Source organism: Cetorhinus maximus, chromosome 9 (genome assembly GCF_964194155.1).
Source record: "Cetorhinus maximus chromosome 9, sCetMax3.hap1.1, whole genome shotgun sequence".
NCBI lineage: Eukaryota > Metazoa > Chordata > Chondrichthyes > Lamniformes > Cetorhinidae > Cetorhinus > Cetorhinus maximus.
Window position 1 is genome coordinate 38,993,915 of NC_135887.1, and position 21,851 is coordinate 39,015,765.

The 21,851-nt window shown below is 45.0% G+C and overlaps 1 protein-coding gene across 1 annotated transcript in view; it reads right to left on the bottom strand.

The window, feature by feature from the left end:
• The window catches only part of LOC144684193 (thyroid peroxidase-like), a 39,969-nt gene extending 27,032 nt beyond the window's left edge, over positions 1 to 12,937 (bottom strand). Inside the window, exon 1 of the transcript XR_013577443.1 lies at positions 12,570 to 12,937. The gene's annotated coding sequence lies outside the window, so the exon portion shown is untranslated. The remainder of the gene's footprint in view (positions 1 to 12,569) is intronic.
• Between the last annotated feature and the right edge of the window lie 8,914 nt (positions 12,938 to 21,851).

The following is a 21,851-nucleotide window of genomic DNA, read 5'->3' on the forward strand; positions in this document are numbered from 1 at the left end:
ATGACATGAGACTTCATAGGGTCCAGAATTGATGTTGGGGACTCAAAGGACAACTCCCTTCCGACTGTGTGCCACTGTGCTTCCACCTCTGCTGGGCCTATCCTGCTGTTGGGACAGGACATACCCTGGGATGGTGATGGTGGAGTCTGGGACATTATCTATAAGATATGATTCTGTGAGGATGACTATGTCAGGCTGTTGCTTGACTAGTCTGTGAGCTGGCTCTCCCAATTTTGGCACTAGCCCCCAGATGTTAGTAAGGACGACTTTGCAGGATCGACAGGGCTGAGTTTGTTGTTGTCATTTCTGGTGCCTAGGTTGATGCCAGCTGGTCCATCCAGTTTTATTCATTTTTTGTGACTTTGTAGCAGTTTGTTACAACTGTGTGGCTTGCTAGACCATTTCAGAGGGCATTTTGGAGTCAACCACATTGCTGTGGGTCTGGAGTCACATGTAGGGCAGACCAGATAAGGACACCAGACTTCCTTCCCTAAAGAACATTAGTGAACCAGATGGATCAAAGGTTACGGGGAGAAGGCGGGAGAATGGGGTTGAGAAACTTATCAGCCATGATTGAATGGGCCAAATGGCCTAATTTCTGCTCTTATGTCTTATGGATTTTTACAACAATCAACAATGGTTTCACAATCACCATTAGACTTTTAATTCCAGATTTGTTAATTCCAGGTTTTTTTTAAAATTAAAATTCCACCATCTGCCGTGGTGGGATTTGAACCCGGGTCCCCAGAGCATTACCCTGGGTCTCTGGATTACTAGTCCAGTGACAATACCACTACGCCATCACCTCCCCCAATATGCATGCATGCAGCGTGCATTTTAATTGAATTGGAGACAGCTGCTCTGGAGGCTTTGACTTATAAAAAGAAGCTGGGTTTGAAATGCTAAATACGTAAAAATGGCTTAAGTTTTAGAAGGTGGAGGAGAATTTGCATTTTTTAGACAAATCAGGTTAGTTTGAATTTCAAAGAGTTGGTAGGATGTTACACTTAACCAAAGAAGCTAGGCCAAGCAGTGTGTTTATTTTTCCCAAAGGTCACTGATAGTATTAGCACCATGAAAAGATTTATAGTACGAGAAAAGTTAAGTTCCAAAGACATATGGGAACAATGGAATTTGCATTAAAAGGGAGAAACATGTATAAAGGATTGAGGTTATGTGTCAGAGGAAGGTATTGTAAGATCTACCAGAAGTGTGAAAAACCTCCAATAGTTGTGCTTTAGCTGCTGTCTATACAAACCGAAGCTGGGAAAAGCCACTTTGCATTCTACTGTCCAGGGTATTGTGGTGATTTGACTGGAATCTATTTAAAATCTTTTTTTGTTTGTTTAATGTTACCTTAACAGGGGTGGAACTGGAAGCCAGATTATTTAGAGGTTTTAGGAATTATTATAGTAGTAATTTGTAGACCTATGTGCTTGAAATCTTTTCTTCTGTTAATAAATGTTTAATTTAGTTCTGTAAAAACACTCCAGATTCTTGGTGGACTTATTACTACTGAATTCAGGGCATGCATTTCAAAATAAAATACAAATTGCAAAATCATTGTGACCGTGCGATCAAGTTTCCCTCATGGATTTGATCTGCCTGGCACACATCATCTGCTGGGTCATAACATAACCTTCACTGCCACACTCACCGCCTTGCTTGATGCCCCACATACCTCCCCGCTCACCTTCCACACACTGGCCCTCTTGTCCACGCTCTTGCTGCCTTGCTCACCTTTGAGCCTTCACTGCCTCACTTGCTGCGCCACTCCCCAAGCAAAGTGGTGAGCAGGGCAGCAAGGAACAGCGATCACAGGGGTGACAAGCCGGTCAGTGAACGGGAGGCAGCACCAATGGACGGACACCTATAACGGCAGTGGCATCGACTCCCTATTCCTGTGTGGTGGCAAGAAATACAATGTAAGGAGAAACTGTTTACAGTGACAGAAATGAGGGTCAGTAACCAGAGGACACAGATTTAAGCTAATTGACAATATGATCAGAGAGAACATATTTTGAAACATGATTCTTAATCTGCAATTCACTGCCTGAAATGGTGATGGAGGCAGATTCAGTAATAACTCTCAAACTGCAGTGCTTTAGCTGTGTTTCAGCTCACATTTGACAATGTCCACAGGCTCAGCTGCAAGCATTCAGAAATGCCGAGATCACGAACACAATGCCTTTGGCAAGAAGCGGTAAAGCCATTTATTTCCTGAAACAATTCCTGTTATGGTGATTAAAAACTCCCTTCTTTACCAATAAATAAGAGGTGACAGAATCCCAGATAATTAGTCAGCAACATATCACTTCAAACATTCCAGATGTCTTCGCCATAAACAGATTTTTATACGTGCAGAGCATGTGAGCATTGCTGGCCAGGCCAGCATTTATTGGCCACCCATAATTGCCCTTAAGAAGGTGATGGTAAGACACCTTCTTGAACCGCTGCAGTCCATGCAGTATATGTACATTCACAATGCTGTTAAGAAGGAAGCTCCAGGATTTTGACCTAGTGACAGCGAGGGAACCAAGTCAGAATGATTTGTGACCTAGAGAGGAACTTGCAGAAAGTGGTGTCCTCATGTATCTGCTTCCCTCTAGGTGACAGTGGTTGCAGGTTTGGAAGGGGTCTTTCAAAGGAACCTTGGTAAGTTCTGCAGTGCATCTTGTAGATGGTACAAGATAGTGCTCTGCTCACTGAGCACTGGTGGTGAGGGAGTGAATGTTTAAGGTGGTGCCGATCAAATGGGCTGGTTTTCCCTGAATGATGCTGAAGTTGAGTGTTGATGGAGCTGCACCTATCCAGACAAGTGGAGGGTATTCCATCACAATGCAGACTTGTGCCTTGTAGATAGTGGACAGGCTTTGGGGAACTAGGAAGTGAGTTACCCACTGTAAAATTACCAGCCTCTGACCTGCTCTTGTAGCTACATTATTTATGTGGTTGGTCCAATTAAGCTTCTGGTCAATGGTATCCCCCAGGATTTTGATGGTGGGGGAATTCACTGAGGGTATTGCCATTGAAAGTCAAAGGGAGATGGTTAAATTCTCTCTTTGGAGATGGTCATTGCCTGGCATTTGTGTGGCAGAATGTTACCTGCCAATTATCAGCCCAAACCTGAACGTTGTCCAAGTCTTGTTGCATGCAGGCATGGACTGCTTCAGTATCTGAGATGTGAATGATACTGGACACTGTGCAACCATCAGTGAACATGTCCAGTACTGACCCTATGATGGAGAGAAGATTATTAATGAAGCAGCTAAAGGTGGTTGGGCCCAGGACATTGTCTCTAGGAATTCCTGCAGCAATGTCCTGGGACTGAGATGAGTGACCTCCAATCACCACAACCATTTTCTTTTGTGCTGGATATGACTCCAACCAGTGGAGAGTTTTCTCCTTGATTCCCATTGAATTCAATCCTGCTCAGGTTCTTTGATGACACGATTAGTCAAATGCTGCCTTGATGTCAAAGGCAGTCACTCTCACCTCACCTCTGGAGTTCAGCTCTTTTGTCCATGTTTGTCCAAGACTGCAATGAGGTCAGGAGCTGCGTGGCCCTGGCAGAACCCAAACTGGGAGTCAGTGAGCAGGTTATTGCTGTGTAAGTGACGCTAGACACCAATGTCAATGACATCTTTTATCACTTTGCTGATGATTGAGAGTAGGCGGATGAGGTGGTAATTGGCCGGATTGGATATATCCTGCTTTTCGTGGACAGGATATACATGGGCAATTTTCTACCTTGTTGGACAGATACCAGTGTTGAAGCTGTACTGGAACAGTTTAGTGAGCTTGGCTTTCTAACCCGGACAAAATTAAAATTTCAAAATGGCCTCTGCTAAAGTTTTAAGTCACTCTAATTGCTTGCCGGTGCTCTCCTCAGCCACTCGCTTCCATGGTCATTAATTTGCTTCTTTATTTCCCTCTGGCTATATGGCAGGATTTTTAGGCTGGCGTGCAGGCACGTTCGGTGGGCCCGGGAGTGGCCAGGGAATGGACCGCCCCACCTGCGATTGGCCCCCCGACAGCGATTTCATGCTGGCTGGCCAATTAATGGTCAGCCAGCTTCAAGCGCACGCTGATGACATCAGCATTGCTTGGGTTGGGGACAAGAGGAGGGCGAGCACTGAAGTCAGCGTGGGCGCAGGGGAGCACTCACGGAAAGCTCCCTGAAGACAGGGAGCTGCCTCAGGGAGCTGAAGACTTCAAAAGTATCAAGTAAAGATTTTTAAATCCAGAAAAAAATGTCCATGCAACACAAGCAGTCATTTGAGCATAGACATTATAAAAATTCTGTGCATAGATTTTTTAAAATTTAATAATGGAAACCTCATCCCACCCTTGAATGAGGTTTCCTGAAAAATGCAATGGCCACCTGGCCGATTTGCTTACCTGTCAACCATAACGTTGGATGGGCAGTGAAAAATCCCAGCTAACTGCGCCGTTAATGGACTTAGTTGCCTTCTTAATTGCTGCCTCAGGGAGATTACTTTGATTATGAAAAGTTGAATAAAAAAAATAAAAAGAAAACTTCAGACATGTCCCCTCATGAGCTGGGACATGTCAATGAATCTTAATAAAAATTTTTATTAAACTTATGAACCCTTCATGAAACCTCATCCACTGTGTCATGAAAAATGCAAAGGCCTTCTGGGCTCTTTGCCTACCCACCAACCTTAAGGTTGGACAGGCAGCCCAGACAAAGCACCTCAATTAGTTTAATAATGGCTTTAATAGGCCTTTGACAGTTCAGCGGGCGTGCAGCTGACTCCGGTGCGCGCTTGCCAAACTGAAGATTGGAATGACGCACAGTGACGTCGGGACGCATGCCCGACATCACCACGCGTCGTTTTATGCGATGGCGTGCAGTGCCATATAGAATAGAAGATTCAGGCCAGTGTTACAAACTGCAGGCAGATGAAGTAAAGATGGAAGCAAGATCACAAAATCTAGATTTGGAACTAAAAACCAAGGAATGAGAAGGAAAAGCACCAGATGCTTCAAACTGACTGAGATCCATTGAGGTGTTGAAAAATGAAATGGCTAAAATGAAAATCAAGAACCTAGAACAGCAAGTGAAAATAGACGTTTTCACAAAAGAGCATGAAAATTCTTAGAAAAATTGGCAGAAGTACAATTATAGAATGTGAGCTTGAAGGGTGCTATAGAGGAATTATGCTAAGAAAAAAAAAGAGTGCAGAGAACCAACTTTCATGTGCAAAAGAGGAGTTTGATAATGAAAAATGAAAACTGATGAGAACACTGAAATGCTGCCCACAATAAATAGAACATTTGAAACACTGAAATGAGAGCATCTTAGAAAACAAATTTGACAAAGATGCATTTTCAATTAAAACTTGATGATCTTCAAACATCCAAAGTCTCTAGTACACATCGTGGAAAATGCCTGGAACAGGAGAAAGAATTGCTGATGCATCTGAACAGTTGCTCGAATGCAGAACTAACAACCAAGACTGATTAAATTCTTGAACGTCAATCCAACCTGAACAACATGTAAGATGAGATGCACAGTTTAGAAGGACAAATCCAGACTTTGAAAACAGATAAGGAAAATTCTGTGAAACAGACTGGAGATCTAACGATGAATTGAAAGAGTCTAAGGAGCAGTCAGTGACCAAGGAAGAAAAAGATTCCTAAAGGAACTGAATGCCCAGTTGAAGTTGCTAAACTTATGAGTTCCACAGCTAACTCTGAAACAAAGACAACTGAACTCACCAAAGTCGTTGCTGAGCTGAATGGAAAGATTCATAAACTCGAAAAAAAAACTGGAAAATACAGTAGTAATCAATTATTTGGGTAAAATGGTCAAATAAAGTGGGAATGGAGGTTCCATTTTTGAAACATAAACACCAGTGTGCATCACCGCACGTGGGAAGAAACATAAAACAGATGAGTTGAGAGAGCTGGTTCTCACCATAAGGATTGGGATAAACCGATGGCCATCAATAGCACCAGATGGGGAGTTGACAAGGGGCAGTTCAAATTCAAAAGATGAAAAAAGAGAATTAAGAACAACGAACCATGTGCCAGAATGACCACATTCAAAGTAGCCTCCCGTTCAACAAGGTTTACCCAGTACAATAAGAGACTCCTCCAACTTTTATAAAGACAAGGGACGGAATTTTCCCAGCCCGCTGGCAGTGGCGTGATAGGTGGTGTGCGTGGAACATATGGCTGGACTCACTTCACGACGATGTGGAGGCAGGTCGCGATCTTCCGCTCAGCCCACCAACGGCGGGCCGCGTTTCCAGCCATCGGTCGGTGGGGAGCTAATTGTAATACATTAGCATATAATTAAAAGGCCATCCCGCCAGGCTCTTGGAACCCCGCCATTTTGTCCGTCCACATCGGCGGGAAAGCACGCCGACATGTTTCACAACAGCACATAGGCGACATAAACTTGGTGGCCTTCACTTTGGGGGAAGCGAGCAGCATTTTCCACAGCTCGCCCATTGTTTACAGGCCTCAGGGGTGCCGGGGGGTGTTGTGGGGGGAAACTGATGCCAGGCGACTGCTGAGGGGTGGGGTGGGGTGTCTGGGGGCAAGTGCTGGCCAGCCTCAGAGGCAACTGCTGAGGGAGCGGAGTGGAGGGGGGGGGGATCAAGTGCTGCCCTGGCGCTGCATCTCGCGCACAGGCAATCGAGGTGGGGGGCAGGGTAAGTGAGGGGAGTGGCCACGTATTAGGGACATCTGTATAAACTGACCATGCCTCTGCAACTAAGACAGATCAGGCGCAGCCACAGTGATAGGATCGGGGTCAGGTTCCTAGACTGCCCACCCACGCAAGCATCGCGGAGGCACTAAAGGGCCACCAAGCACTCCATACCTTACCCCCAGCCCCCAGCACAGACTTTGAGTCCACCATCACTTTATTGGACTGCGGAGCAGTTGGACTGCACATTCTGTACAATCTCCTCTCCAACGCTGGCCATGTAGCAGTCACTGCTGGAGGTGCTCACAGCCCCTTGCAGTCTCAGCATCCTGGTTTGGACCAGTATTCCCCATGTCGCAGGTTGACAGAGCAGCCGTGTAGCGCACTCATCTCTGACCATCCGAGGAGTGACCAGCCACTCTCTGGGAAGCATTAAGGGGCGGTCACACAGGGACAAGAAATGTGCTTAATACAGCCATAACCACGTCTCTCTCTCTCTTTCATGCTGCAGGAGGACCACTTCAGTATCATGGATCCTGGTGACCTAGCTGTATCCCTGATGGCCTACAGAGACCATAGAAGATGGAGGAGAGAGCGACTGAGGCTCCTGGCTGCACAAAGGCAGGAGCAGCAACTTCATGAAGAAGGTGAATGTGCAGCTGGTATGCGACCACCAGAAACGCATCGACCACCAGAAACGCATCCTGCAGGTATGCGCACGGTTTCCAGGGGGTGTGCACACCGCCTACATCCTGAGTCGCTCACAGATCCCTGCAGTCTTCCAGGGTCCACAGAGGCTGCAGGGTTGGCACTTTGGGGACAAGGGCAACCCGCAGAGGCCGTGGCTGATGACACCTGTGCGGCGGCCTCAGACTGCAGCAGAGCGACGCTATAATGAGGCTCATACAGCAGCTCACAACTTGGTGGAACAGATTATCAGGATGCTGAAGATGGGGTTCCGGTACCTGGACCGGCCTGGTGGAGCCCTGCAATACAGTCCACAGAGAGTGTCACGCATCGTTGTCATCTGCTGCACCCTTTGCAATCTGGCGCTGCAACAGAGTGAGGAGCTGGCTGAGGAGGAGAAGGAGGAGCTGTATGTCTCCTCCAATGGAGGAGGACACCGAGGGGGATGAGGGGGAGAGGGTCCTCGGTGGTGACGATGACGGGAATGAGGCTCTTGCACTGGCTAGACGAGACAGGCGTGCCTGGGAGTCCCTCATAGCTGCCAGATTTGTGGAGGATGATGACGACAACATGCAGTGAGGTGTCCACATAGATCCTCACATCACAGTTGTGAACATTTGACTCCAGTCTGGCTTATCTCAGCGCCAATACCCTCAGAGAATGCTCCTGTCATGGAGATGCAGTGGAGGCCTAATAGTCACTTGATCGCAGGAGGATGATGACAACATGCAGTGAGGACACTCCATAGATCTTCACATAGCCTCTGAGAATGTCTGACTCCTGTCTGGCTGAGGTCAGCTCACTTGCGCTCCACGATCAGGGCCATCTCAGAGACGCAGCCATGAAACTTTAGATGCATCTGATGCTGTGTCCGCCTTCAGCACCTCAGCCCTTCAGGAGCTGGTGCACAGCATCACTGGTCGCAGATGCTGGTGTGATGGGGGCCAGCACCATCTTAAAGGTGCTGAGAGCACACACAGAGAATGAGAGAACTCCGTGGCTCCTGCCCACTATATTCTGGTAGCAAAGGCCAGCACTGCCAAGGTGCAGGCATCAGTAATGTTAGGAGTTTATTGACAGTAGTGAACAGTATGTACAAGTGATCAACACCTGTGGCCAGGCTGTGCAGCCACTTTTACCTAACTTTCCTAACCCTGCCACTACGTCTTGGTGCTCCCCAGACAACTACACCAGAGGTGGAGGCAGCCTGCTAACTGCGATGCCCTGTCTGTGATGAACTTGGCGGGCGTCATCTGGAGGGCCAAGACTTGGAGGGCCCCGGCCTGCTTTCGGGGTCCTGCTGTGTGGCAGTGGCCCTCTCCTCGGCCTGTGGAACTGGAGCTGGGGTCACAGGAAGAGGGGAGTCAGATTGGCTGGTCACTCCCAGAGTCACCCAGGTGGATGGCCCCACAGTGTGCACCTGCTGATCCTCCTCCCTATGGGTGCCCGAGGGCCCCTGGCTGACTCCGTGAGCGGAAGGGGTAGCTGGAGTGAGATCAAGCTGCCCAGCACCCTTCTTGCATACACACTGTTGGAGGCCAACTATGGCATCAGTGATGGAGTTAAGCCCACGCAGCAGTGCAGGAGTGACATCCTGGACCAAGGTCTCCATGGCTGCCACCATCCTGCAAGTGTTGACCTTGGTGCGTTGCAATGCCGGCGCTATCACCTCAGCCTGAAGATGGACGGACTCCTCCATTGTGCCTTGCAATCTGAGGAGTGCAGTGGACATCCATTCCTGATGTTCCCGAGCTTACCTTTGCAGCTCCAGCAACTGTGACATGACTAAGTCCAGAAGCTCATCATCTGACTCTGCAATGTTCTGGCCTCCTGCAATCCTCCGAGTGCCTGGGACCTAGGAAGTCCCTGCCTCCTCCTGCTGTGGATCAGAAAGTGCAATGTGCTCACCAGATTGTGGTCCCGAGGCTACTCTAATGCCAGGTCCCACCGAGGTGTGTGTTTCTGCACTGGTGGAAGGTGTGGATGAGCGCAGAGAGGGTCCCTTCAGATTCCTTCAAGGCTTGATTGGAGCCCTGGGTCATGGATCCTGTCGGCTATTTGGCAGATGTGCCTGCGAAAGCAAGAGGAGATAATTAGTGCATGACAGGGGCCTGTGAAAGAGGACACATCACTCATGGCGTGGTTATCTGATGTTGCACTACTGCATCCTCACTTGGTAGAGCAGCGCCGACCTCACTGTCAGCACAGGACCAGTCCCGGTCATCACCGGCCAGCTGGATGGCTCTGTTTTCGAATTCTGGCAGGACTTTGATTTCCACCATCCCTCCACCTGTCTGCGACCTTTCCCGCCTGTTGTGAGCCAGTTTGTCCTGCATGGATAGAGATGGGGAGAGTGTATCAGGACGCCTGCCAGACCAGGTGATAAGTATGCCTGGCCTGTGTGGGTGGTGCGTGGTCCCATGGACAGGATGAGGACAATGACGGTGTGTGTGAAAGAGTGAATGGTGATGACCCTTACACTGGCAGTGAGTGAGGGCCCTGTGGATGCCTGATGGGTTTGAGTGTGTGAGAGTTGGGAAGGAGGAAAAGAGTGACTTACCCTGGCTTAACGGAGGAAATCATTCATCCTTTTGCGGTACTGGGTGGCTGTCCTCCCCTGCAGGGCGTTCACACTAACCACCACTGCCATCGCCTCCCAAGCTGGGTTGGTGACATTGCTACCCATCCAACGGCCAGAGTGGGAGTAGAGCACATCCCGTCGGGCCTCCATGGCATCCAGCAGTTGCTCGAGGGACCCATCGTGGAAGCGGGGGGTTTTTTTGCCTTTGCAGGCCATGTCTCCCAGGCAGCGGCAGTGAGCTGGCGGCGATGAGCGCTTTGCTGGCGGCTGCTTTTTAAAGATGGCGGCCGTGTGATGTAACAGTGGGGTGATGGCGAGCGGGAGAATGAGAGCCTGCCCACTATGGAAACGGCATGTTTCCTGGGAATGCATAAATAATGAGGCGGGCTCAGGAAGATACAGCATGAAAACCCGCCATTTTCATCAGTGGGTAGGACTCCATTTTAACCCGCCCGCTAGCACACTTAGGTCAATTCTGGGAAAATTCTGCCTCAGATCTCGAAGAATTGTAAAACCTCCAGACCACCTGAATCTGTAAACATAGAGAATTGAGGAGGAGAGAAGAGGTAGCATAAGTAAACATAATTGTATTATTAATATGTTGGATAAAAAGTTGGGGTAAGGTCTAGTATAGGGTCTGGCATAGAAAGAGTTAACATGGAACTGAGTACAGTATTGTCCACACTGTGATGTAAAGGAAGACATGACTAGAGTCGAGAGGGCAGCCTTGGAGTGGACAGAGATGTGTGTAGAGGCAAGCATGGAGACAGCTCCGAGCTTAGATCTTATGCTGCATGTATGTATATAGTTACTAGTAGTCAATAAACACTTACTGTTAAACTATACAAGGCTTAGAACCTCTTTGTGAAACCTAATGAACTACACATAACATCTTACAACACAGACAGGGGGTGGTGAGCTGCAGTGGAGTGCCTGCTTGGGAAATCAGCTTCTATGCTGAAGCTTGTCAGAAAGAAAGTGCTCAAGTCAATAATATTGATCACCAGTGGGCGTAAGCATTTGAAAAAAAACAATCGTTCAACTGCCTGAAAAAATTAAGGTGCATCTTTGGGCTATTAATCAACTTCACAATCCACTTAACACCACAGGTGCATTCATTCATATCTAATGTATATGAAATGGCTGCTCAATGCTCAAGGTAAAAGGCTTGGTTATCACTGCAAATATTGAAGTAAGATGTGAAATCTAGGTAGGAGACCATGTACAGCAATCAAGTGTTGATATCCTACCAAAAAATGTCCATCACTAGAAATTTCCAAAGAAAGCTCATTCAAAGGTATTAAATAGATTGGTTTATCTGTTGCCAGGATATTTGGATTGTCACCAACATTTGCTGTTACATATGTCTAGAAAATAATTTATCGGTGAATAGATTAATTTGGTTACTCTGTCTCTATCTAATGTGGATAGTATTCTTCAGTGACCTGGGTGTGTCGTGTTAATCCTATCTGTGAAATCAGATCCTGGGCTTTATAAATATAGCCTTAGAATACTAAAGTGAAGAATTAATGCAATTAGTTATGATCTGAAAGACACTGCCTAAAACAATTGTGGAAGATTTCATAGAAAATTTCAAATGGGAAGTGGATGTATTCTTGAAAAGGAAAAAATATGCAGGGCTATGAGAAAAGACCAGGGGAATGGCATTAATTGGTTAGCTCCTTCAAAGAGTCAGCACAGGCATGATGACCTCCTTCTGTGCTGTATGATTCTTTGGGCTATATGTTACGGGTGCTGTGGTCCCCATCCACCTCAGCTAAAAATTTGGGGGTGGGGAGCCCACCCATGGTCCTGGCAGCCTACACTGCAGCAATTTAACGCTGGGAGCAGCATTAATTGCTTTAATGTGAGCCTTTTAGCCCTTTGTTGGGAATAAGTCAACATCTCTGTAGGAGTGTTGGCTGCTGCTGGGAATACAGGAACCCAGGTAAGTCTAAGGTCCAGGTTCTAGGTGACAGGGGTGTCAGGCCAAGTTCAAGAGGCCGGGAGAGGGTTAAGGGCGAGATGAAATTTGGAGGTGGGAAAGGGGGCGGTGGTGGTGGTGGTGTATGGTGGAGTGCCTCCAATGAGCTCCAATATTCCTCCTTTGCAGGATGCTCCTTGCCTCCCTGCCCAACACCAGCCAACGCAGCTAATGGGCCCTAGGGTGGGTGACCCACCTGATGCCTCCCCTGTCCCCTGTAAAATTTCAGACAGGTCACAGGTGGGTGGGGGTGGGTAGGTGGCAGGAAGGCCACCTGTTGGATTTTTACATGACCCCCGATCTTCAAACCCATCAGTGGAGGAGCATAAAATCCAGGCCTAATACTCTGAATTGGAGACAAATATGCAGTCTCTAAGATTATTTTGCATTGTGCTTTGATTCATAGGGACTGTCAGTGCTCATCTAAGGGAGCTAAGCTTTGTGTTAGGTGCATGAAAACTATCTGGTAAATGTTGAAATCATAGTAACTTGACAACAATACTCCTCTAGGGAAAGTGGTCGAGGTGATCCTAAATTTATCTAATCCAGCGTATCGTAGGGAAGGGGTCATTTCCATGGATGGTGCAGGCAGTAGCTATGCAGAAAAAGCAGAGTTAACATTTCAGTTTGCTGACCTTTCATCAGAACTGGAAGATGTTAGAGATGATTCGCTTTTAAGCAATTGTAGAGCCTAGGGAAAGTGGGCAGAGGAAAAATAAAAAGAAAAGGTTAGTGTTAGGGTGAAGGGCAAGAGTGACAAACTGACAAAAGGAATAAGATGCTAATAGGACAAGTAAAGAAGCATAAGCTTGCTGTAATATGCCTTTAAGGGATATCAGCATGACATCACAATAAGGGAAATGTGTCATGTGATCCAGACTTAGTTTCACTTTTGCTTTGAGTAGAGAACACACACAGCTCTGATGCCTTCAAGCTTTATGCCCATGCATAACTGTTCTCATGTTCCCCGTCTTAGTAAATGAACCCACAACATGCTTACCCAATCCCTTATGAGCCATTGCTGCCTTGTGTCTTGTACAGTAAATAAGCCCAAGGTATAATATCATTACGACAAAGCTAGATCCAAAGAAGCTGTGAATGGTTACAGTAGTATTGCTATATTGTTTACAGTCTTTGGAGAAAGTACATCCATCGAAGCCCATTATCTTTTCAACTACCTTTTGTCTCAGTGGTTTTTGAAAAAAATGTATGAATTACATTACATAGAATTTGCAGCATAGAAATAGGCCTTATAGTCTAAATGGCCTATGCCATTATGTATACTTCATATGAACCTTCTCCCACCTGACTTCACCTCACCCGATCAACATATCCTTCTATAAGTACACGTCGCTTTAACAGTCCCAATATTTAAAAGTAACTCTTCTCCCAAATCTCTCCGCTGAAAAATGGTCATTCCTGAAATGTGACCAGAGCTGAAAGGAAAATGTAATAAAAACATATTAATGGCTAAAAGACAACAAAGGCTGAGAACGAGCAAAATAGACTACTTTAGACAAAATAAATCTTTGTTAGTCTGTAATTGGTATTTCCATTTTCTAATTTGCACTGATCTGCAATGATAGAATAACAAGCTCCGACTGAGACTTGAGAACTGGCCTTATAGACATTAGTAAATGTAACGCTAGGAGTAGAGAACCTTCCCAAAACAGGGAATAAAAATCCAGAAGGAAAAAACAGTAACAACTGGGAAATAAGAATATTGGTGCGAACTGGTCTCGTATAGCTTAAAATGGAATACCAGTAAAAAACTGGGAAATAAGAGTACTGGTCTGAACTGTTTTCCCCTTCTTTATGGGGCAGCATTTTCACCCCGTTGGGGGGGTTATGCGGGAGCGGGCGGGTTCCTGATTGGTACCCCCAGTCGGGGACATGTCGCCATTTTATATGGGCGGGCCAATTAAAGCCCACCCAGTGTGACGCCCCTGTGCGGGCAGGGGGGGATTCCCTAAGCCGGTCTATTCGCTCTTTCGCAAAGTGCTGCCTCAGGGAGATCGGTTGAACTTTAAAAAATTTATTAGAGGTAAGAAAAATTTTTCCTGACATGTACCCTTGTGTGACACTGTCATATGAGCTGGGATATGTCCATAACTTTTATTTTAAAACTTTTCAAACATTTTAAATCCCTCATGAAACCTCATCCCGTCCTTGGATGAGGTTTCATGCTTTCTCGGAAGGCCGTCTCGGCTCTTCACCTGCCCGCCAACCTTAAGGTTGGACAGGCAGGTCCATTAATCATTTTAATTACTTTTTTAATGGCCTTAATGCTGCCCATTAAGTTTACAGAACACAAAGAAAGTTCCTGTGTAACACATAGTTTCTAAAAATAATGTCAGAACAAGTTGTTTCAGTGTAAATAGACAGGCAACCTAAGTAAACAGAGCCCATGCCAGATTCTTCTCACTAAAGTCAAACTCCCATAATAAATAATATCTATAAAGCCACCCATTGTTGTCTTTGCATCTGGAATCAGTGACTCAAACATTTTTATAAAGGGAAAATGTTTTACATTCACCATCATTCCCTCAGAGCTTAAGTTCCCGAAAGTCTGAATAATTTGTGTTGGTACCTCTATTCCCCCAACAAGATACTGATATTCTTCCTGTTACTGGACACCCAATACTTCTCAAAGGGCCAGCATCTTATAGAACAACATTACAACCTGTTAAACTTGCAATCTATCTCACTGCCAATGTAACCCAGATACAGTGTCAACCTTGGTTCAGTTGTGGTCCTCTGACATGAGTCAGAAAGTCATGGGTTCCAGGTCAACACCAGGACTTGAACAAATGATCTAGACTGATACTCAGTGCAATATTGTTGGAGGTGCCACCTTGTGAATGAGATGTTAAAATCTTCCTGTTCTCAGGTAGTGGCAAAAGCCACCATGGCAATATTTGAAGAAAAGCAAGATGGTGTCCTGGCAAATTCTTATCCCTCAACAAGCATTGCTAAAACAAATTAACAAGCAAATCATCTGTTACGACCATGTGAGGAGGAGTAAAAATTATTCCCTCACAATACCACTTCAAGTCTGATCATAACAGGGCTTTTTGTGAATTTGTAAGGATGAAGATATTTACTCAATGTCTGTGCTTAACCATTTACATGCTGATTGAAAAGAAACTAGTCTGACAGGCTTTCTTGAGTTTAAAACAAAAAGGGGATATTTTTTGATTTAAAAAAAAACTTACCCAGGTAAAGATATAAAAATATTTAAAAAGGTAAACCCAGGCCTGACTTTCGCAACTCACAGCACACGAGCACACACATACACACACAATTATAGTAGATAATTATACAGTAGATAGTTGCTTTCTTAGCCAAATTAAAAATTCAATACTAAAAAGTAAAACATTGAGAGTTCACTGTTATGAGTTTTTTGTGGTTATCTGTGGCTGCGGCAGATTTTTCTCCAAGGTGATCTTGAAATTCCAGGAGTTGAAGCCCACGTAAAACTTCAATTGAGAGGGACAATTTCTTTTTCCAGTAGTTGATGATTTTGTACCTGAGGAATTTCCTTCTGATGGAAATTTACTATCTCTGTGCTGGTTTTTCAAACTGTAATAGAGATAGAGCCTTGAAATTGAAAGAGAAGGGGAGAGGGGGAGTATTATTGCCCCTTTGGAAGGTTATTCCCAGGCTACTGTTTTAGCCACTTGCATGCTGTATTAAAAGAGATTTCAAAAATGGTTGTTCTAGTCACATGACCTCTCTGCCCATAATGATTTCAGGAGGTATTTGCTTAGCTGATGTCTGTACAAACTGTGGCTATTGTCCCATGGGCCAGGATTTTCAAGTTCCCGGCATGGCAGGACCCACCATGGAGGATGTGGCAGGCTTTTGGCGGGACAGGAAGATCCCTGTGGCAGGCAGGACAGGAAAATCCTGGCCATGGCCTATAATGTACCAGCCATTAGCTTCCTAATGATTCATTATCCATGTTGATGAGATAGGAAAAACCCCTTTCCATGTAGTTATTGTCCTGGTAGATTTGCTGTCTCTGCTTGAGAGGTAGCCTTATCAAAATGCAAATGTGAGGTCCAGTACAGTTTCAGTAAATCCTTTTGAAGTTGTTCTTGACATCAGCAAGTATGAAATTCCATGGGGGTGTCTGGACATGCCTTAATTGTATTCCAAGTTGGAATCTTCCAGAAAACTGGTCAACTGGTAATACCAGACATCAGGTGACTTGTGGCAGCCATCTTAAGTAAATGTGTCTGCTTGCTTTTTTTACAAGTTATTTTTAAACAGTTCAATATATGTTTGACCATCTGATGGCATTAAAGATTAATACCACCTATGCTGAGGTTACATCATCATGAGATATCCTATTACTGTTTTGGGAACCTTGCTTGTATAAAAGTTGTCACATCTGTTTACATTACAACTGTGACTATACTTCAAAGATACTTCATTGGTTGTGAAGCACTCTGAGCTATCCTGAGAGTGCAAAAGGTACTACATAAATGCAAGTTCACATTTCTAGTATTACTGCATCTAATCTCCAATCTAATTATTCCAATGAATTCAAAGACTCATCCATTTATCTTTTCCAATTAGTGTCTATCACTATTTCATTTAAGTCATTCTCCATTTAGTTGTTTTATATTTACCCACATTAAACAATATCTGTCAATTAGGTGTCTAGATAACTAAATTACCCAACTGTACTCTGGCTTGGACACAATTCCAGAGTGCTGGCAGCTTAATCACACCTAATCTATTGTCTATTCTTCAGACGTAGTCTTTAACAGTAATTTTGGGTAGCATATTTGATTGTGCATCACAGAGAAGCCCACACCTTTACTCATCTGATTTTCAAATATGCACTCTTTGTAGCACTGATACTGAACAGTGAGAACCCTCTTTCTAACCCAAGAGGTGTTAGTTGCAACAATATCCTAATTGTTGCTTTGGTTGAGACCAGTGCATGCTGATAGATAAAATCTATGGCTTTTCTAGCCTGTAAGGCTTTATGCTCCAATAGGAGTAGCATTTAACCACTAAGTTTTCAAGGGACTTTACTAACCCTTTAAAGAGTCTGATCCAAGCTCCATAATAAATACCTGTTTCAAGAAGCTGACAAGTGATGGTAGTAAAACAGTTAACCAAATCTGAGTTCATGGTACAATACATTTGACAGACAATTTTTGTTAGCTCCATCAGTTCATACCTGTTATTGCACTGACCAATAATGGTCCTGCAGGGCTCAAAGTAAGTTTCTTCAGAGCAGACTGGAAGTTTGGTTAGGTCTGAACAGCCTGTGCTTTGTAAAATGTGGTTGAGGTCATTGCTTGTCAGGGCATCTGTGGGATACACATATAAGACTATAAATATCTATTTAAATTTATCAGCTGCTCCAAGTAAACCAATACACATCATGCTTTACTCACATAATGGGGAGTAGTGGATCTTAGGAATCAATAAAATCTTCACCCATTTTCTACCATGTGAGTAATGGGAGATTGAGTATGAGTTTTAAGTAAATCCTGCCAGTCTGTAAGAATCATCTCATGGTTATTTTCTGCAGTCTTAAGCATCAAACCCTTATTGCTGATATAACAGCAGGCTGAATATTTGTGAAAGGACAATGTGTGTTAATTGTAACAGCATAAACTGCATTTTTGTGAACATTATTTGGGATTCCTTAATCACGGTGATCCTCCCATTCATCAGGGTATAATTTGTTAAATTGGTGTAGGTCTGATCCTTAACTCTGAGTGCTTTTAAATCCATGAACACATTCTATTCAATTCCATTGTTGATTAGGGAATCCCAGATAGGTATCTACAAGAATTCAGTTTTATGCTCTTTCAATGAACACTCACAGTCCTTCAACCAAATATTAAGACTGTTGTTTTACCAGCATTAAGTTATGCATTCTGCCCATAGATTATGATTGGATCCACAGAAGCCTGAACCACTGTGTACCAATGTCTGTAGTTACTTATCAGTGGCCTCCTCCAATTTAACCTAATCTCATGGGTTATACTTTCTCACTGAATATGTGCCTAAGACAGGAACTTATCAATATTAAATGGTTATTTAGCTTCAGATAGAGGCTATTTATTTGGTACCATTTAGGAACAGCAGCTTTCTTATTTTTGTTACATGGCAAGACCATGAAAAGTCATTGACCTGAAACATTGTGCTGGATTTAATGGGGCGCCATAATCCCCAACCCTTGATGAAAATATCAGGGAAGAGCCTGCCACCCCCTGCCTGCCAGACAGCTGCCCTGCAGCCATTTAATGGCCAATTGGACATTCATTGAGTTGGGATGGTATTTCCGCCCTCAGAAATAGGAAGTCCTGCTTTGGCGAGCGGCTGCCAATCAGAGACTGGCAGTCCTCCAGTACCAGCAGTACCACTGGGTGCAGTGGTCACTGATGGTATTGCAGGAGGCTGAGAGGAGGCACGTGGCGCTGAATCAGGGATGGCAGGTAAGTATGGTGTCTTTCCAAGGCCAAGCTGGCAGGCCACAGTGATGGCCAGAGGGCCCATTAAGGAGGGAACCTCTCCATCCACCACCAGCCCACTTAAGGAAACCTGCTAGGCTGGACACTTGGTGTGGGCCTCTCCTGCCACTAGTTAAATCCAAGCAGCTGTGGGATGAGGTCCCTAAGTGGGAATTAATTGCCCACTTAAGGGCCTCAATTGGCCCACTGACCCAGTGTGAGTCAGGCCTCCCCCCCGACAATGCCACTGGTATAATTGCGATGGCAGCAGGGGCGAGCGGGTAGGTGGTGAGTTAAACCACCCACTGGATTTAACATGCGTCCCTCCTTCAAACCCACTGGTGGTGGAGCATAGAATCCAGCCCATTAACTCTGTTTCTCTCTCCATAGCTGTTGCCTGACCTGCTAGGTACTTCCAAACTTTCCTGTTTTTCTTATGATAACAAAACCTGTTTTGCACACAGCAAGGTCATATAAACAGCTATTAGACATACAAACAAGTTAGTTAGGAGCAAGAGTAAACCAGTCGGCCCTTCGAACCTGCTCTGCCATTCAATAAAATCATGGCTGATCTGACTGTAACCTTATGCCTATCCCCGATAACCTTTCACTGCCTTGTTTATCAAAAATCTATCTACCTCTGCCTTAAACATATTCAAAGACTCTGCTTTTGCTGCCTTTTGAGGAAGAGAGTTCCAAAGCCTCACTACATTCCGAGAGAAAATAATTCTCCTCATCTTTGTCTTAAATGGGCGGACCCCTTCTTTTTAAACAGTGACCCCTAGTTCTAGATTCTCCCACAAGTGGAAACATCCTCTCCATATCCACCCTGTCAAGACCCCTCAGGATCTTAAAGGTTTCAATCAAGTCACCTCTTACTCTTCTAAACTCCAGTGGATACAAGCCTATGGCCTAAGACATATGGCCAAATCATCTGTTGTAGCCATGTTAGTTCAGGGATAAATATTGGCTAGGATAACAGTTGAACTCTCCTGTTCTTCCTCTAAAAGTGCCGTGGGATCTTTTAAGTCCACCTCTGGGAGTAGACAAGGCTTCAGTTTAATGTCTGATCTGAAAGATATAGATGGAAACCAATGACTTTACAGACTTTGTTATGAACTAACTGCACTAAACAAACACTAGCCTAACTCAATACATTTCAGAAAATATTTTTGTCATAAGTATGGATTACTATGTAAATAAAGGCATCATCCATAGGATACGAAGAAGGGAATTTGATGGCCAGCATTTGTGTTCTCTAGCTGTTGAGTGCTCCTTACCTGTGCTATCCTATGAAGGATACCTTCAAATAAAATATTTCTTCCTACAGCCGTTCTGTACCCTGTAGTGTTTGTTCTCTACATGGCCATTTTGGCAGCTATTTAGCCTCTGCTGTATTCTCAGCCAACCACGGAGCTGATATTCTGTGTCTCGATAATGGTTTGATCAACTTACTTCCATGTGGAAATTGCTTCAAGTTGACAACATTGATGTTGGCACATTTTTTCTGATATATTTTTAAAATTGTAGAAACATTATTCTACCAGTAATTTGAAAATAATGATAAGGGTATTATTTGATGGGGAAATCCAATTAATTGCAGCCAGGCTGCATTTATGCAGGGCTGAATTTTGCAGGTCCCATGGAGGTGGATTAGAAAGCAGGATCAGATGGAAGTAAAGTCAGCTGCAAGTTGGGTTGGTTGCCCGTGCGTTCCCGCCTCTGAGCAATTTTGCTAGAGGCAGAGTCAGTGCAGCAGAGGCTACCCATCCAGCAGCAGCAGGTAACTGTTAAGGCCCATGAGGAAAGATGGTGCCGCAGGATCTTATCAATGGCAGACAAGCCCTCTGCTAAGGCTGGGTCATGGAACTGAACTGGATGCGGCCTCCTGGCGGCAAACCTGGGGTGTCATTGACATCCTCTCCATCAGACCATCACATACCCGCTGACATGCAGCAATGACAGACAGAATCACAAGTGACCCTGTGGAGGGGACTCCTCTCCATAACGATGGCCTGACAGCTGTGGCCATGTGCAGGTTTTAATTTTTTGCAGTGCTGCAGAGAGCGACCTTACCCTGCCTGCCACAGCAGCACCCACCTCTCCCAATAAGGCTGCCAGCCAGACAATGTAGTTGGCCCTCTGATTATGCATCACACTTCCTTGGTCTGCCCGTTCTCCTTAATTGGACAGGCCTTCCAGAAGTGGCTTCTTAGTTGGCTGCCTCCAGGAAGTTTGCAAGCAACGTCACACAGCTATTTCTAGTTTCCTGACCTGGAGTTGAGGCCAATGTTAAGATTGGGACCCAGCTGGAAAATCCAACCCACACCCATAGATGCTGTAAGACTTAAAGTCGACCCATTTCATTTCAAGATTTTTTGTAATCGCATTTTTAACTTGTGTTTTCTTTTAATCTAATTTTTACCAATGCTTGAAGATGAAGTTGCTTTAGATAGGATACACATGCTTGTGAACCATACTTGGCAGTCACGCACACAGAGAAAGGGTGATAAAACAGAGGAAGATTGCATAACTGAAGAAATGGAAACAAACAGTATGTACGTGATTATACAAATGGACAAAGGTTAAAAACGTGTTCTTCTGCATTTTTCTTAACAGACAAAATAGCTCACTTGCAAAACCTCTGGGTTGAATAAGCTAAGAACTGAGACTGTTTACCCTCAAGCAGTTCCTGCAGGCAAATGAGTATAAGTGCCAAAGTTGGTTTTTTTGGCTCAAAGTTGAAGCTTTATGAACTGGAACAGGGATATGTGCCACCACTGTCTGACGCCCCAGGCGGGGAATGAGCATTGGCATGAGTGACATACTTCACACTATAAACATCAGAAGCCCGAGAGTGGCAGCATCACTGTCAGGAAGGTGTGACCTGATCAGTCACAAAATATATGAAGAACTCTCGTTCAGCAGATTGATCACTGAGGGACAGATTCCTGCACGTCAGACGGCCAATAGCCAGTTATGTCAGTATATCTGTAGTGATTTATAATACTCGATAAAGAAGTTTGATTAAGCCACATGATTGTTCTGTGCCATCATATACCCAGATTAAAACTAGAACCTAGACAGAGGATAGCCCCAGTAAGGGAGGGGCTTTACAACTCCATACACAAAAACCTGGATTTTTACTCCTGAGTCAGGTAGCACAAATTGGGAAATTAGCCTGCTTGCTGCACCCACATTGGGGGAAAAAGTGCCCTGAATTGTGGCATCTTTGATCTTGGTGGTGGGGGGGAAGGTGTGGGCTGCTAAAAGGCCCACCTCAGATCTCTGGGACTTCATCCCGATTGTTTTCTTAGGCATTAGGTCCTCTCGCCCTTACCTCTCACACCCCTTCGCCCCACACCCACTCCCATGCCCATACATGCCAATTCATGCTACCCAGTGTCCCCACCCACCCCCAGTAGCTGTAATGAT